This window comes from Rousettus aegyptiacus, unplaced genomic scaffold (genome assembly GCF_014176215.1).
Source record: "Rousettus aegyptiacus isolate mRouAeg1 unplaced genomic scaffold, mRouAeg1.p scaffold_m13_p_6, whole genome shotgun sequence".
In the NCBI taxonomy this organism is placed as follows: Eukaryota; Metazoa; Chordata; class Mammalia; order Chiroptera; family Pteropodidae; genus Rousettus; species Rousettus aegyptiacus.
This window is the reverse complement of record NW_023416309.1, coordinates 18,197,036-18,211,390: the sequence shown is the minus strand read 5'-3', so window position 1 is coordinate 18,211,390 and position 14,355 is coordinate 18,197,036. Positions and strand designations below refer to the sequence as shown.

The following is a 14,355-nucleotide window of genomic DNA, read 5'->3' as shown; positions in this document are numbered from 1 at the left end:
ATTGCTGTCAAACAGCAGTTCATATCAGCGTGTAAAATACAGAAAATCTTCCATAAAATGAAAGATAGCATGGATAGCTATAAGAGACATGCTTACTTAGAAATATGCCCCAGAAATCTTAGTGCTACACAATACCTACACAGAGTTAACTTTTGGCAAGGAAAGAGTAATTCACCAAAATCTTAAAATATTCCTGTACAATATTAAGGTCATTTTGATCAAGTATGATTCAGCCAGCTGTTGCATTATAATATCTATATTACAACTGTGATTCTTCCCTCTAGGATGTTAGTGAACCAGGATTGATTACTAACGCAAGTAAAAATACACAGTTGGAGCATCAAGTGTCAATAAAAAATCATTTATAGCAACTGTATTTATTAAAGTTATTTCTAGAGAAAGTATATCCCCTGGGCTAATGTTTCTTTGGCATTTTTTTTAATTACTACATAGCTCAAAGTGTCTTTCATGCTCAGTAGGCACATAATAGGCAAAGAATTGATACACCGAAAAGCTATCATAAGAATATAAATTAAAATTTCTACAAAATTTGGCTTATGTGCCCAAACATGTCAAAAACATGTTTGTAAGTTATTCATCACCAACAAAAAGGAAACTCGAAAGCATTATATTTTAAGCCTGACTTTTACCCATACCATACAGGTTTTCTACCACCATATTTATTTTAAATGATTGTTTTGTGTAACATTTCCCCAAACATATATTTTATATTTTCCTTAACATGAAAAAATCATAGCAGTTTTTCTTCACATCTGAAAAACTTGTTCAGCAAAAAACATAGCCAATTCAAGTGTTTTCTCTACAAATAAATCTAATTCTTAACCATAGGCTAATGTTACTTAAAGGAATCTCTTTGCAAGTTGACTACCAGATGGGACATCTCTTTTAGACAGCAACACAAGGAGAAACTGATGAGAATATTTAAGAGACTGTTTTTTAGGAGAGGAAGTGTAAGGAACCCCACAGGAAGGAGTCATTTATGATCATTTTCTCCTCCACATAACTTAAATCCATGGACTGGGATCCAAATGGTGGCAGGGGACACACCTCCCACTAATTGAGATAACCAGCTCTAATATAAGCAACACAGACTAATTATTCCCATAAATTTCCTTCACAGTGTTAATATAATACGTTAACACTATTGCGCTGACAGCAGCAGGAAGGGAAGTGGTAGAAAATTTAAATCCAGCACTTTCCCTGAAAGTGTGTTAGCATATCATAGTAACATCTGCATTGGAGGAATCCAAACAGAACTAGATAGAACCACAATGAGACAAGCTTGGAATCTAAATGGTAGAAAATATTTTCAGATTTTAATAACATAGATTTTTTTTTTTTTTTTAGACAAGGCAATCCTTGGCTGACCTCACAGATTGCAAGGACCTTGTCAGCTTACAATCCCTTATGTTTTATTTTTTATGCCCACAGCACCTGATCTTCCTAGGTGGTCTCCCATCCAAGTACTAACCAGACCTGACTTGCTTAGCTTCTGAGAACAGATGGGATCAGGCTTATTCAGGGTGGCATGGCTGTGGACTAGCATAGGTTTTAAATGATAAAGTTATATCAACAAGAATAGATTTTTTTAACATTTACATTAAATTCATTATCCAATTTAACCACACTCCTTCCCAACAATCTATATGGATCAAATTACTCCTCTCTTTTACAAACAAACAACAGAAGACATCAGGGAGACTAGAGGCTACATCTACTTTAATGGCAGAGCCACAGGTCTTGGTTTCCATTTCAGAGCCCTTTCCAAGATAGCCAGTAACAGTAAATTTTTGAGACTATGACTGTGATTTAAAAAAATCAAGAAAAGTATCTAAATACAAAAATAACAACGTTAACTTGTAAACACCAATTATTCAGAAAGGAAATAAAATATGCCACTATGGAAAACAGTATGGCAGTTCCTCAAAAACTAAGAATTGATCTACCATATGATCCAGTAATCCCCCTACTGGGTATTTACCCCAAAGACTGGAAAACCCATATCCAAAAAGATATTTGGACATCGATGTTCATAGCAACATTATTCATGGTGGCCAGGACATGGAAGCAACTGAAATGTCCATGATAGATAATTGGCTAAAGAAGCTGTGGTACATATATACAATATATAGCCATAAGAAGAAATGAACTACTGCCATTTGCGACAACATGGATGGACCTCCAGATAATCATGCTAAGCGAAATAAAACAGACAGAAAAAGTTGAAAATCACATGATATCACTTACATGTGAGATATAAACCTAAAAGCAACAAATGAGCAGGACAAACAAACAGAAACTCTTAGACATGGACTATAGGCTAGTGGTTACCAGAGAACTATAGACTAGTGGTTACTAGTGGGGTGGAGGAGAAGGAGGGAGGTAGATGGGGTAAAGGGGATCAAATATAGTTTTTAGTGGGAGGGAGAAATGGATAGAGGGGATCAAATAAATATATGGTAGCTGAAGGAAACTGGACTTTGGGTGGTAAACACACAATGGAATATACAGATGTCAAACTATAATGTACACCTGAAAATTATATAATTGTATTAACCAATGTTACCCCAATAAACTTAATATGTATATATTAATTATTATATATAATATGCATTATATATATACACTCTAGACAGACATAAAGTTCAAACTCCATTTGAATCTAGAAAATTGGATTACATGCTTAAACATCATATATTAGCTATGAGTCTATTCAAGAAATCATCTAAAATATTAAATGAGATATTTCTAGCATTTGACTTAAAATTTTATACTGTCATTAATAATTATTACCATCACTGTAATTATTGTAATCTTGATAAAATTATCATCCAAGCTATATAATTTTATTATGTTTTATTATACACGTGAAATAAATGTAAATGAATTATTAAGTGACAAATACTCTTCTGGTCAAATTTTAAAATATCACTATTAATTTCATAGAATTTTATCAGTATTTTTCATTAAATATATCAATGTATGATTATCACATTAAATCTAGACTAAAAAAATCTAGATTGAACAAAATCTTAAATTATTTTATTGGTAATTAAATAAACTTCAACGTTCAAGTTAAGGCTCTCTTAACTTTTTCAATACCATTTCCTAGCCTATGATCTAAATGTACTGGTAGTTTATGCTTTTTCACTTTCACAACTTGTTCCTTAAGGTTTCTTTCAGCTGGAGCATTCTCCATTACTCCTTGTTAAAATGATACCTGTCATTCAAGGTTCAATTTACATGCTGTATCCTTTACAGTGTCTTCCCTGATCCTGTCAACTATGAAAGATCTCTTCCTCCATTAGGGCACCTATCAAAGTATGTCTTATGTTTCTGATAGTTGTCATATCTCCTAAATAACTATAAGCATCATGGGAACAGAGATTGTTTCAAACTTCTACATCTCACACAACACTTACTTTAGTACCTTCAATCAAGTGTGTGTTCATGTAGTCTGCATGCACTACAGAGTCACAAAAAGTGGGAGAATTTATATCCTGATTGAAGTCATTAAATCAAATTAACTCTTGAGTACATATATGAAAACTTTCAAGATGTCAATACAAATTTTAACTCTATGGTGGATGCTTATCATTCATAACTAATTTGTTCCCATATCAAACAATCTATTTCATACAAATGTTCTATATCACAAGAAGGAATAAAGATTTACTTATAAACAAATTTAATAAATAACTCATTAAGAAATTAGAAGTAAGCTTATAGATATTTATCTTGACATCTTTTGTTGATTATGAGAACAATAAAGTGAACACTTCAAAGGAAAATAGTTCCAGATATCAAATCTCATCCCCCTATAAATGGCACATCCTAACATTTTTGGAATGAAAACTTTAGAGCAAAGATGATATTGAGATCATACCACTTTGGTTACCAAACAATTATTTTTCAGGTAGAAAACTTTTAAGCACTAGTAAACAATACACCACTCATTTTTTTTGAAATAATACCTAAGTTTTTAATACAAACAAGTGGATTTTAGTGTACGTAAGCAATTGATATAGGTAGTTATACTACCCTATTATTTACCAAAGTGTTGCTATTAATATGTAATATAATACCCTACAGGGTATTATAAAGATATCATTTTATTGGATTTTTCTTTTAACATGCTAAACCACACAGTCTAAATTTCAACCACTCACAAAAGAACTTCAGAATTAAATTAGAGAAATTTGCAATTAAATTAAGAAACTGCCAATTAAAATCTTTGTTAGCATCCTAAATTAATAAAAGTTTATCCAATAACTTGGCTGTGGACTACTAAGTGCTATGTTTATTCAGATATAAATTTTTAACTAGACTATTACTAGGCCAAAACAAAAATTAAAAATTAAAAAAAATATACTAATTAGTAGTGATCATGTTAAAATAGCAACATCATAGACTTGCATAGTACAAAAGCCAGGGATTATCAATACTAAGACAAAAATATATAATAAAAATCTAAATAAAGTAAAATCTGAGGAAAGGGAAGGTATTAAATCAGAGTATTTGATTTAATTTTCATAGTAGACTCACATGACAAAGCCCCTGTAGAAAGTCAGTTTGTTATATGTAATAAAACAAGAGAAAGGAAATAACTCTAACAGAAAAGACAAGGTTGTTATATGTCATTAAAATAATGTTTCAGCCATATACAAGAGAGAAAAAATGCTTTAACGAGAGTTGCTAAATCCAATTCACTACCCACTTACCATATAATTATGAGAAAAAAAACATGTTAAAGACTTTACATTTAACATGAAAGTGTCTGTCCACACAAAAACTTGTACACAAGCTCCATTGCAACATTATTCAGAATGGCCAAAGAGTGGAAATGATTTAAATATCCATTTATTGGTAAGTAAATAAACAATATGTAGTATAATCTATAATAGGATATTAATTGACAATATAAAAGAATACTGTGTGGATACATATTTCAACATGGATGACCCTCAAAGCATTCTTTCTGTCCAGTGAAGAAAGCCAGACAGTAAAATCCACATATTATATGATTCTATTTATATGAAATATCCAGAAAAGGCAAATTCAAAAATACAGAAGGTAGATTAGTGGCTGCCTGAAGCTAGAAGTGGGAACAAGAATAACTGAAAATGGGCAAAGAAAATCATTTTTGGGTGATGGACATGTTCCAAAAATTGGATTGTGATAATGGATTGCACAACTCTGTAAATTTATTAAAATAATTTAATTGTGCTTTGGGTGAATTCATGGTATATAAATTATACTGCAATAAAGCTGCTTACATATATATAGTTTAATAATTTTAAAAATAATGTCATAAAGCTAAACTAAATGTTATGGCTCTCTATCTTCATTAATGAAGATGTTGATTGTATCCTTAAATAACATGTCAGAAAATGATTAAAAATAAACTTGCATGCATTGCTTCAGTCAGTCCTCACAAAAACTACATAAGGTAGGGGGAGAGTATTATTAGCCCCATTTCACGAAAGAGGAAACTGAGGCTCAGATGTTAAATAATTTTATTTAAGATTCCATGTCTAATGGCTGGGAACTAGGACTAGCCTGGTACTTGTTCTCCTATACCACATTGTGTCTCCATTCGCATAAAATGGAACAATGAAGATATTTAAGGAAATAAACCATAAATGGATTATCTAATTAGATGGTTAATACTGTAACATGCATCGCCTTTGCCTTCAAACCAAAAGGCGTTTTTTCAATCTTCTATACATGCCTCTAGAATAGTTCTGTCATTAATCGCAAATAAATTAAGCACTTTCTCATGCTGAGGGAAAATGTAAATGAACATCAGCAAAATATTTGGTCCTCAGAAATTCAGAAACCAATGTAATCTTAATCTTTCTTTTGCCAGGGAACATATGTGCCAACTGAGATACTCCAGTTATGATTCAAATTTCATTCTTTTATAAAAATAACAGTGCAGTCGTTATATTCATAATATTCCTTTTCTTAAATTAGGCACATATCTAATGTACCAATGCTCCTTCAGGGTTAAACAGGATACATTAAAAGCCAATATCAACTGACAAACCAGCAGCACTTTATTTTTACTAATGAAAAAGCATTTAAATCTATTTGTGTAATTTGTACTTTCGATCTCCTAAAAATTTTTTTAAAGAATTAACAAATGATTGTTTTATAAATTGTGAATGACACTATGAATTTTTAAATTATTACTAATATTGTATCTTTTAAAATGCCCTAACTATACATTATTTTAAACTATAGCATAGTACCAAAACTTTGCAGTAATATGTTAATCTAATTGGTAGCCGAACAGAGGTGATTTGTTAGGCCCCTGGATTCACAAAGCAGATTTCCTGAGTTCAAATCCCAGCTATGCCTGTCTAGCTATGTGACTTTGGAAAGAAATTAAACTTCTCTGTTCCACACCTGAGAATTGGAAAATTATTTATATCTATATCATAGGAGTTCCACGAGGATTAAATGTACTAATACGTATAATGCACTTAGAATGCTTCTTCATGAATTAAATATTATTATCTTTAATTTCTCAGACCACAGAGTATTGTTATAAGATATTAAAACAAATGGTAAAATAGTTGACTCTCTTGTTCTTATTACTAATGGAGTATAATGTTTATTGTTCCGCAGTAATGAATCTCTGATGAAGTAAAGACTGTCTTTTATCATTAGTTAATAATTAATAGTTTGTTGGGGTTTATTTTAAGAAAAGTATTTCTAATTCATTTACTATGAAATAATGGAATATGCCACAAATATACTATACATGTAAACATTTCTGCTTCATAATGAAATAACATAACCTTCATTTTATAATTTTAGAACATTGCCTTGACAGCTCCTCTTCACTAAAAGAAGTCTAGGGAGTAGAAAATAAAGAAGTTGAATTCTTTTTCAATCATCTGAATCAAAAACCATCAGTAAAATTTATGGAGCAGACAGCATGGATTAACAAGAAAGATAAAGTCTTGCACTAATACCAAAGTGAAAGAACTAAAAATAATCATATACTATTGCTACTCTGTAGGATACAAGATGTTACATATAACAGTAAGGGATATCAGTAAAAAATAGAAAACATTCCATCATAATCTCAGCCATGGAGATTTTCCTTATAATTATAATTCCACAGGTAACTCATAAAGTTAATTTCTTTCTACAACCCAGTATTTCAGCGGTGGTTTCATAGACCAACCTGCATCTGCTTTAACATCCTCATACATCATATCTGAAAAGTAAACATGCCTCAAGTACAATAATACATCAGCTTCAGAAGACTAACCACAAGGGCACCTTTCCCATACTCACGTGGGGAGCATGTATACCTCTCTGCAACGTCATGGGCTTTGCGTTTGTAGGTACATTAAGCACCCAATTTACACAACAACCCTTCTTGCAGTGTCTTAATAAACTGAACATTGATTTCTTCTTAGATTGCTCACAAATCCTAATAAAGTATGTTTTTCATCACCAAGTGAAAGAAGTTAATCAGATTAATAGACTTTTCTGACACAGGTATTTTCTACTCTTTCTGAATTCTCCAGAGTGACTAATGAGGTGCACTGAATGTTGTGTAAACTAAAAAGAATAAATTTTTAAAAAGCATATGCTGAACAAATATTGATTACATCAGAATAAACTCATAGTTTTTATATAAATAGATATGGAAATGTGTGTGTGTGTGTTATATCACTAACACAGAGATAAACCAACATCATATGTACACTGAGGACAATATGACTTTTTCGCTATTCCTATAAAAAAATTAATAGCCCGAATCTAATCATGAAACATGAGACAAACCCAAATTGAAGGACATTCTTTCAAATAACTAGCCTGTACTCAAAAAACCAGCAAGGACAAATAATACACAGAAAATCTGAGACTCTCCCAGATTAAAAGAGACTAAAGAAATAAGAAAACTTAATGCAATGTGTGACCTTGGATTGTATCCTGGATTGTGAAAATAAAAATAGTTATTATTTGGGAATAACAGACAAAATTTGAGTATGTATAGACTTGAAATCAGATAATAGTATTATATCAGTGTTAAACTTCCTGGCTTTAACAAATATACTGAGGTTATTCAGGATGATGTCCTTATTCTTAGAAAATATGCAATGAAGTATTTAAAGATAAAGGAGCATGGTGTTTCTAACTTACTCTCAAAAAGTTCAGAAAGAGAAAGATTAATAAAGTAATGGTACGCAATGTAAACAATTAATGAATCTGAGTAAAATGTATATGGGTAAACAACAGTTCCTTGTACTATTTCTATAACTATTTTATAATTTTGAAATTATAGCAAAATTAAAAGTTACCCAAAAATACATCTATCAAAGAGAAATAGAAGAGTGTCCCTTCTAAAATGCCTCGTCATTCAACAAAGAAGAAAAGGTATTCGATCCTTCGAATACAGGTGATTTTTAAAATAATTTATAAGTTCTTGATTTTACACTCTATAGTCAAATTTGTTTTTGCAAAATGATATAATATTTAGGTTACTTTTACTGTATTTAGGATGTTTCTTCAGATAAGTCACAGAAAAAATTAAGTTTTACATATAGTTGTAAACATCTGTTGTTTTAGCCTGCCAGCATTTTTAGTCCTTCTTCAGGAAACAGCACATTTGTTCCCCATTAGCACACTCCCTTTCCCACATTTCATGTGATTCTATAAAGGCTGTCAATATTTTCATCTCATCTTTCTCTCCTCGGGGTTTTACATGGCCCAGGCAGAGCCAATCAGAGTGTTTGTTGAGACTGATATAGAGAAAGAAGATAATTGTCAGCTATTAAAAAACAAGTACAATGTGAGTTTGGGATTGCTGGGAGTTCTTTTTGCCACTTAATGGAGAAAGTCAGCCTAAGGCTAGGGCAACCCGACCAAGGAAAGCAAAAGCTAGTTTGGGTTGTATTCCCAAGATAGAGTCTTATGTAATTCAGAAATAACATACATTAAAGGCTTTTTCAGTTTTAAATCAAAATCAAAACAAGAACCTGAATATTAATTTAATGTTTTACTGAAAACTTCTCCCCAACCAAACATATTACATAAAGAAATGAGCCAATAACCATGGCAGTACATGAGACAAAATTAACATTACTGTAATGACTGATGATGGTATATATTATTGCCTTCAATTCATAGAACAGATACATACAAGATATGCTAAGAACAGTACTTGGCATATAATGGGTGCTCGATCAATGTTTTCTGAATAAAGGTCGGGGATACTCAGCTCTCATAAACAACTATCATTATCAAAAATGGAAGTACCTAAAAACAATAAGCGATGGAGAATGTACACATAATCTTCCCTTTAAACTATATTCCAAATTTCAGACATAGATCTTTCTGTATCTTCTTATTAAGAGAGCATAAATGCTACTCTAGCTAAGAAAATCAATAAATACTCAAAAATACTAGCAGGTTTGTGAAATTTCGAACAAATGCTACTAATATACTAAGCCTTAATGAGTGTTCTATTATTTTTTCCCAACTTCATCTATTTCTTCTCAGTTTGTGACTGATGAGGATATTTACATGAATAGACAAATGAATGCCTACTTCTAGACACTTCATATTACTGTTAACGTCTGTCAACAAGCATTCAGCCCCAATTCAACAACAGATTTCAAAAGAATAAAACTCTTCAACAAGCTGCCAATTCAATCCTTTTGTCATTGTAACAAAACAACAGTAAAGATGAAATGAAAGCCATTTATGACAGGGAAACTGCTGATAAGTTGAGAACGTATGGCATTCTCTCCTTGACATAGATAGATGATAGATGATAGATAGATAGATAGATAGATAGATAGATAGATAGATAGATAGATATAGATAAACAAAGTTATTGCTTTTATTACAAATACCATGATTGAAATTTTTAACAGAAAGTAAATTAATTCATTCCCCTTTTAAAAATTGTTCCTGAAACAATCCTTTAATTATTAGTACCTTTAAAGTTAACTGAAAACAAATTTTAAAAAATAATAAAGGTAACTGAAGAATTCTGATTATATAGTATTTCCTAAGATTTCAAGGTACTCCGTATAAATTTCTAAATATCTGTCTTTATATTTTCAGATAAACTAATTTCTAACTATTCTTTTATTCCAAGACCAAAAAATATATATAATAATCATTATACTCAGTAATTTTCTTCCTGGCATTTAATACAACATACTAGGTACTGGAGATACCAAAGCAAATGAGACACATGCTCGTGAGGGAGACAAGCGAACGAACAGTGGCTCACATAATATGAATCCTCTGTAATAGACGTACATGCAAAAGAGCTGCGGGAGCACAGTTCAACAGAGAGGCGTTGTCTCTGGTGGAGAGTAAGAATTAGGAAACTACAAAGGGGGCGGGTGATCAGGAAGAAAATAAGTAATTCCTAATTCCATATGAAGAGAATAGAGCATATTCTTGGTTCTGCAAAATTGGAATGTTTCTTCTCTTTGGCCAGTGCTCTTCCGTGATCCTTTTTGATGAGAAAACTGCAGAAAGAGTCTAGCTACTAAAGATTTAGTTTTCCTTAACTTTCTATCAAATATGGCAGCAAGCAATGTCTATATATTATGTCTTGCCTCTGCCCTCCATGGAAAGGTTAGCTTCTTAAAGTACCAAAATGGTATAAAGCCCTGAAGCTGGTACCATTTACAGAGGTCATCCACTACCCACAGCTGGGCTACTGGGGCCACGAGTCACCATTCTGAGGGGAAGTGGAAGAGAGATAGGTGTTACAACCATCTTTATTGCTTTTAGCAGAGTGAAAATCCTCAACCCATGGTGCTTTGCAATCACAACTCACTTCACGTTCTGTTCTGAGGGGCAAGTTGTTGCTTATTTTTTTTTAATTGAGGTATAAGTGGCTTATTACAGTAGTACAAGCATATTCAATATTTACATACATTATGAAGTGATCATCATGATAAGTCTAGTTACCTTATGCATTACAGTTATATGTTGTTCAATACTTCCCCATGACTTATTTATTTAACAACTGGAAGTTTTTATCCTTTAATCCCCTTTACCTATTTTACCCAACCCCCATTCCCCTCCTTTGTGGCAACCATCAATTTGTTCTCTGTAACTATGAGTTTATTTCCATTTTGTTCATTTATTGATTTTTTTTTTTTAGATTCCACATATAATTGAAATCATATGATCTTCCTTTGATTTATCTCACTCAGTATAATACTCACCAGGTCTATCCGTGTTGTCACAAATGGCAAAATTTCATTCTTTTTTATGGCTGAATAATATTCCCATATTGTTTGAGTGTGAGTGTGTGTGCCTGCCCACCCTACATCTTCTTTATCTATTGATCTGTTCATGGACACTTAGGTTGCTCCCATATCCTGGCTATTATAAATACTGCTGCAATGAACATAGGGGTGTATGTATCTTTGAATTAGGGTTTTCATTTTTCAGATAAAGAACCAGAGGTAGAATTGGTGGGTCATGCAGTAGCTCTATTTTTAATTTTTTGAGGAACTTCCATACTGTTTTCCATACTGACTGTACCAATTTTCATCCCCACCAACAGTGTACAAAGGTTCTTCTTTCTCTACATCCTGGCCAATGATTGTTGTTTTGTTTTGTTTTGTTTCTGGTTTGTTTGTTTGTTTGTTTGTTTGTCTTTTAGATTACAGCATTCTAACAAGTATTAGAGATTTGTGGACACTTATATAATCTTCCATGTTGCAGAACCACTTCTTGTTTCTAGGAAGGGTCTTGAAGCCCAGATACCTTGGTATACATGAAAGCTAGGGTCACTGTTAATTCCATGGCATTATGCATGTATCACTGGCATTAAGGAATATACTTTACTTGAAGGTCATAAGGCATGAAACAAAGGCATGAATGTTCCAGGATACAGAATGTTCAGAGACCAGCAAGAAGTCCCATATGGCTTGAACATAGAAGAAATGAGTAAAAGAAGCAGAAAATGAGGTTGGAACATTAGGATTAACTTGCAGAGAGATTTACATTCTGCAATAAGAAGATCATTATGACTTTATCCTGCCAGCAATAGGGAACCTAAAACACCTTAAAAGAAGAAAAACGAAGCAATATGTTTGGACGATGACTATAGTGGCAGAATATAGTAAAAAAGAAAAGAGCCTGGGAGCAAGGAAGACAATTTAACTGGAGAAACTAACTCAACCTAAAGGAATGAGTTTAAATGGTAGATTCAACTGTGGGATTTCTCTGCTCATAAAACAGAATAGTCTAGCTTCGATTTATCTAGACCAGTTTGGAAAAGCACCATCTAAAACAGCACTTAAATTTTCTGAGTCTGTCTACTCATTGATTAACACTAATATGTAAAATCTCTCTATTAATGGTTAAGGTCTGCATGTTTCGTAAAAATCACTTTTCTTACTTCAGAAGTTGAAAACTATCTACAAGTAATATAGTAACCAAGTAGGAAAATTAAAAAGCACCATGCTATAAGTTTTGCCATAAAAAAAAGTGAAAAAAAAATTAATGTTGATCTAGAAAGCAGAGTTATCAGATATTGTTTCAAAGAAATGCCAAAGATTCTTAACCAGCACACGAACAGCCACCAAAGAGAACATGATGGGGATTTAATTTAATGTTCCATCTGTAGGATATATTGGTTTTTATTGTTTTCTAATATCAGCGAAGTCTGTCAAGCCTCTCTTATTTCATCAAGCTGTCAAGGCCACACAAAATACCATGCAGAAACTTCTGTTATGGAAATAGCAACTTGCGGCAACTCTAAGTTATCTGAACTACTTGAAATATTTTGTCTTATTTCACTAAGAACGTGTTAAGAAAGTGATAAGTTGGACGAGTAGTTGAACTTCTCTGGAAATTAAGTACTTATTTGTTCTCTTAAATTGTAAGAGTTGTCTAAAGCTTGCTTTTTCTAGATACAGGTGTGGAATTATCTCTGAAGGAAAGGAAAGAAACTGGAAAATTTAGATGCATTGTAAGTAATAAAATCCTGTATTTTCAAGCTGTTTAAAATAAAAATCATAGTACACAATATTTTAAAATTCATTTAAGAGGGAGCACTAAACAGCTAGTCTTGGGGTGGGGAGACCAAAAGAATAAAGCAAGCATTTATTCTAGTAAGTAATTCGACTTACTGGCTAGAATTTAGGAAAGTGAGAAATCTTTTTCAAAGAAGAAAACTCCTTTTACAAAGTGAAAAGTAGATTTTGAAAATTTAAAAGTATCCTGCCCTGGACTGTTATGATAAATTCCCTTATAATCTGACTGATGAATAAGAAGAATATGGAAGTAATAAATAGGAAAAAAATGCCTAATGGAGTTATTCATTTTAAAATGTGAGTATTCAAAATCCAGAAATGTGTACACTGCTGCCATAAAATAAAAGGCACTTTTACCAAATTGCTTTCTTTATCATCTCTTCCGCCCCAATTTCCTTCCACTTGAACCCCTGAAGTCCTGATCCATTTCTCCAAAGAAAGTTTCCTCTAAAGAAAGTTTTTATTGTTTTTATTCTAACAGTTATTGTACTTTTCTGCATTTTTTTTTTTTTTTTTTTTTTTTTTTAGGATTAAAAAGCACCTATGAGGAATAATCAGCTAAAAGCAATTGTGGCCAGAGTCAAACATCCTCACCAGGGACAGGGTAAAATGTAAATTACTCTTGGGGGAAAAAAAAATCACTATAATCATCAGCTGGCACATTATAGTGTTTTCTCTTATCATTTTTTTTCTCACTGCAGCATTCCCAACCTAATGCAAATGTCTGTATTTTATCATTCCAAATCCCTCTCAACAGTGAAAAATTGTTATAGACACACAGAGAAGTAATGTAAGAGAATAGTGATCATATACACTTTCTAAATAATTAAGGATTCAGGATTGCAGGTCCCAGGTAACAGCATCAATACTTGGAGAAACGTCAGTTTTGGCAGGTAGAAGAGGGAGAGGAAATGCATCTGTCCACCACAGCAGAGAGTCTCACACTTCAGCATACATCAGGTTCACTTGGACGCCTTGTTAAAGCGGAGACTGCTGAGCCACATCTCCAAAGTTTCTGATTCAGGAGGTCTGACGAAGACTGACACTCTGCATATCTAATAAACTTCCAGGTGATGTCAGTGCTGCTGGTCCACAGGCCACACTTGAATTAGCAAGGTTACCGATACCTCCTTAAAAATCACTTTTAAGTGTAAGAAAAGTATACAAGTTCATTTAGGAAAATTAGTCTCTGAGTTAATCTGTAAATAATCCCCACATGAACTATATATCTATATCTATATCTATATCTATATCTATATATATAGTATATGTGTGTATATATATAGTGTATATA

At 32.4% G+C, this 14,355-nt stretch overlaps 1 protein-coding gene and 1 pseudogene across 3 annotated transcripts in view; both read right to left on the bottom strand.

The window, feature by feature from the left end:
• The window catches only part of CTNNA3 (catenin alpha 3), a 1,366,626-nt gene that overhangs the window by 1,174,767 nt on the left and 177,504 nt on the right, over positions 1–14,355 (bottom strand). The gene's annotated exons all lie outside the window — the stretch shown is intronic.
• On the bottom strand, positions 1,444–1,561 carry LOC118604753 (annotated as a pseudogene).